Raw genomic sequence first — 4,312 nt, 5'->3', positions numbered from 1 at the left:
AATAATAGTCAATGAAAAATATTTTCTCTTTGACCGAAAATTCTTCTTTAATTTTCAGAAAATAGTTTCCATTTTTGAAAACTATAAACCATTTTTTCGAGTTTGAGCATCTCATTTTCAAATTGACGGACCCTGTGAAGACCTGCATAGGACAGTGCCGAGACTTGACTGCGACCTGCCCGAGACCCGACCTCGTCGGGACTCGCTTGGGACCCCGTTGGGTGTTGACCGGGACCTGGACGAACCTGCTCGGGACTCGCCCAGGACTTGCACGGGACCCGCTCGGACCTGCCCGGGACCTAGCTAGGACTTGCTCAGGACCTGGGTGAGACCTGCCCAGGGCCCCGCCGGGACTTGACTAGAACTTGGCTAGGGTCCAATCGGACCTGCCTTGGACCTTACCGGGACTCCCTCGGGACTTGTCTAAGACCCTACTGGGACCCGCCCAGTACCCCGCCTGGACCAGACATCGGAAAATATTTTCGCGGAAAACATTTTCTTGGAAAATGATTTAATAGAAAATATTTTTCGGTATTTGGCATTTACGAAAAATCAGGCGAGTCTCGGTCGAGTCCGCAACGTCGGAAAATGTTTTCAACATAAAACATTTTCATAGAAAACAATTTCAGCAGAAAACATTTTCATGAAAAACATTTTTCCGGTATTTGGTGTGTACAAAAAATCATATTAAACTCTAAATTACGAAAATGTCCATGTTTGGTTTAATATGGTTTTCTGTACACAACCTTGGCGGGGTCCTAGGTTGATCCCAGCGGGTCTCGATAGTCGATAAGGTCTAGGCGGGGTCCGGGCGAGCCATAGTGGGGTCCCTATGGAAATCGGTTAGGGCACCTTTAAGACTTGGTCGAGACATTTTTGTAATTTAGAGCTTAGTATGATTTTATATATATAATTGTGATTTTCTCTACACGCCAAATACCGTAAAATGTTTGACGAAAAATCATTTTTCAATAATATTTTCCAACCAAATGCATTTTACGTCAAAACAAACGGAGCTCTAGATATAACTTTTGAGGATTTGTGCATAGGATCAAGTCATTCATGTGATTGCATTGGACTATTCTTGATCCTATGCACAAATCCTCAAAAGTTATATTTCATGGACACAAATACTTTAATCCCCAAGATCTCCATGCTCTTCTTGAACCACTTCCTACTATCCCTAGTGTCGGCTACACCCTTCTGTGGAAGTGTCTTGGGCTTTTTCTTGAGGAAGACAGTTATTTATTTATTTATTTTTTATTTTTTGAAAAGCTACACTTAGCTCCCTTAGTCTACAAAGCAATTTGCAGTATCTCCCCAATCTACCAATTTTCTTAATGTACCCTACCAAGTTACACTCTGGTTGTAATGTCCTTTCTACACAAGCAATAAATTGACTAGGCACCCCAAACGGATGCCGGCAAATGAAAGGCACCGAAGGTTTGGGAAAAAGATCTGTCGCAGTCGCAGAGGAGTACCGATCTCCGAGAGAATAAGAATATCAGAACACAAAGACACCTGGAAACTAATCCCTCGAAAAACATTAAAAAATAAATAAATTAAAAAAAAAGCAACAAAATATAGAAAAAAATAAAAAATTACAGAAAACCAAAAAAAACAACTACATTGACGGAGGAGGGCGGCGGTGGTGGAGTGATGGAAGATGACAGACTCGGCTTGGAAAAGCTGAGATCAAATCTTCAAGTCAAATGGGAGAGCAAAACACCGGTTGGGAGTGAGGCTGAAGAGGTGGTTCGTCAAGGCTGTGAAGGAGGCTGGAGGGGAAAGCGGTAGAGAGGAAGAAGATGGAAGGCTTGGAAGCCATGCCTCCTCCTCATGTGTAACAGGCTTACGTGGCCAACATTCACAAATGGGCCCCAAACTAAACTGTTACAAAATAGGATCCGAATATATGTTGTCATACGAGCGGACCTTGTACTTGAGTCGACAGCACTACCATTTACGATGGGGGGCCCAAGAATAAGTGAATAACCCAAAAACACTTTCCTGAAGCGCGTAAAGAAAAGCTCTTCACGAAGACACCACCAGCTTTCCTTCTCATTTATCTCATATCCATGGCCATGGCTTTTTCAGCCATTTTTTTGTTTTTGTTTTTGTTTTTTTTTTTTTTTTTAAGGTAAAAGTCTTGGCTACTTTTCCGCCGACCACGTTCCTGGAAATAAAATGATGTCTACATCGAAATTTTACAAGTAATGGTACATTTTCTATCTCGTCGTATTAGCTGAACTCTTACATCAATCATGGTTTTTTTTTTAAAAAAAAAAAGGGAGAAGAAAATGATACATACATACTTACACGTCATCTTATTTTATTGGGTTGAATTAAAAAAAAAATAATAATTACTTTTTGCTCTTATGAATTACAGCACTTTGGTACTTTTTCCTTATAAACTACTAACTATGATATTTGACCCTATCAAACTACCATCTTATGACAAAAATGCCCATTCCGTCAGTCAAAGGGATTAAAATTTATGGTTAACGGTCATGTGCAAGTCATGTCCCATTTTTATTTTTTTTTTTTATTTTTTTTTTTTTTCACTTTTACCCTCATTTTAAATTGTTTTCATTTGTTGGATTAAGGTTTAAGTGGGTATAAGCGTCATTTTCTAGGTCTGAAGTGAAGGCAAAAGTGGAAGAATTTTTTTTTAAAATGGCACATGACTTGCACATGACCGTTGACGATCAATTTTAATCCTTTTGACTAACTTAATCTGGCTTTTTGTTATAAGATGGTAGTTTGATGGGGTCAGAAGTCATAGTTGATAATTCATGAGGAGAAAAGTGCCAAGACAATGTAGTTTATGGAGGCAAAAGATAATTACCCCTTAAAAAAAAATGATATTTAAAGGACTTTTAAATATGAGTAGTTAAAGAGAAATGTTTTAATATCATACTAATATCATATCGTTATTGTACAATATGATAATTTAACATAATAATGTAGTAACATTTGGATTAGCCCTTATTAAAAAGAAAAATCCAATGACCACTCTCTCCTAGACTCCTACCTGTAATCTACCTTTCGCAAATTTTTGGTGCTTTTCTTCGCTTTAAATTTAAGACTCTAGTTTTTATTTATTTATTTATTTTTTCGATATTGAAATTGAAGACTTTAGTTTTAAATTTAATGGATTTAAGGCTTGAATATAAACACATTTTTAATTCATGTCAGCAGTTTATTTTAAGGGTTAAATACCAAATACCCCATGGGACTTGATAACTTTATTTTTATCCCCTTATAGTTTCATTTTTATCACAGGACCCCCCTGAAATTTTGATAAAAGACCAAGTTAGTCCATCCGTTAGTTGACCGTTAGGACTGATACGTGGACCAATCAGATGTTGACATGTGGCACATATTTAATTTTTTTAATTTTTTTTTTAAATTAAAAAAAAAAAAGAAAAGAAAAAAAAATTGAGGGTGGCCGAGCCACAACCTTGGCCATTTGGGGGTGGCTCTGGGCACCAAGGGTGGCCACCATTGGGGGTGGCCGAAACCACCCCCAAGGCTCCATGGGGGTGGCCGAACCACCCCCTTGCCCAGGGAGTGGCTCGGCCACCCCCATCCGACCAGATGGGGATGGCCTGGCACCCCCCATGGCCAAAGGGGGTGGCTGAGGCACCCCCAAATGGCCAAGAGCTACCCCCAATTTTTTTTTTCTTTTCTTTTTTCTTTATTTAAAAAAAAAATACATTTTTTTTTTTTAATTTTTTTTAAAAAATTAAATATATGCCACGTGTCAGTCCTAACGATCAACTAACGGTCAACTAACGGATGGACTAACTTGGTCCTTTATCAAAACCCCAGGGGATCCTGTGATAAAAAAGAAACCCCAGGGGAGTAAAAATAAAGTTACCAAATCCCAGGGGGTATTTGGTATTTAACTCTTATTTTAATAAACAACTATAAAAATATAATTATACTCTTCAAATAATTTTTTTTTTTTAAAAAAAAAAATAGTAATTGAACTAGTTCATCCAACATAATATACTCTACTCGAGTAATTTTAAAAGTTATTGTGTTTTTTTTTTTTTTGTCATTCTAAGAATGAGATAACTTTTAAAATTACTATTTAATCAAAATTTAATAATAATTAATCATAAGTGTAATAATGGCTTTAAAAGTCATATTATTATTGAAGTTCGATCTGATTCCACTGAAATTCTTAAGGAAGAAATCATTGTTGAGGAAAAAAAGAAAGGCAAAAAACCCTAGCAGAGCACAAGAGGCGGCGCCACACAGCTCCCCCCCTCCCCCTCTTCCCTAATTCGTTTCCCTCCTCTCT

Source organism: Corylus avellana, chromosome ca6, assembly GCF_901000735.1.
Source record: "Corylus avellana chromosome ca6, CavTom2PMs-1.0".
NCBI lineage: Eukaryota > Viridiplantae > Streptophyta > Magnoliopsida > Fagales > Betulaceae > Corylus > Corylus avellana.
This window is presented reverse-complemented; position numbering follows the sequence as displayed.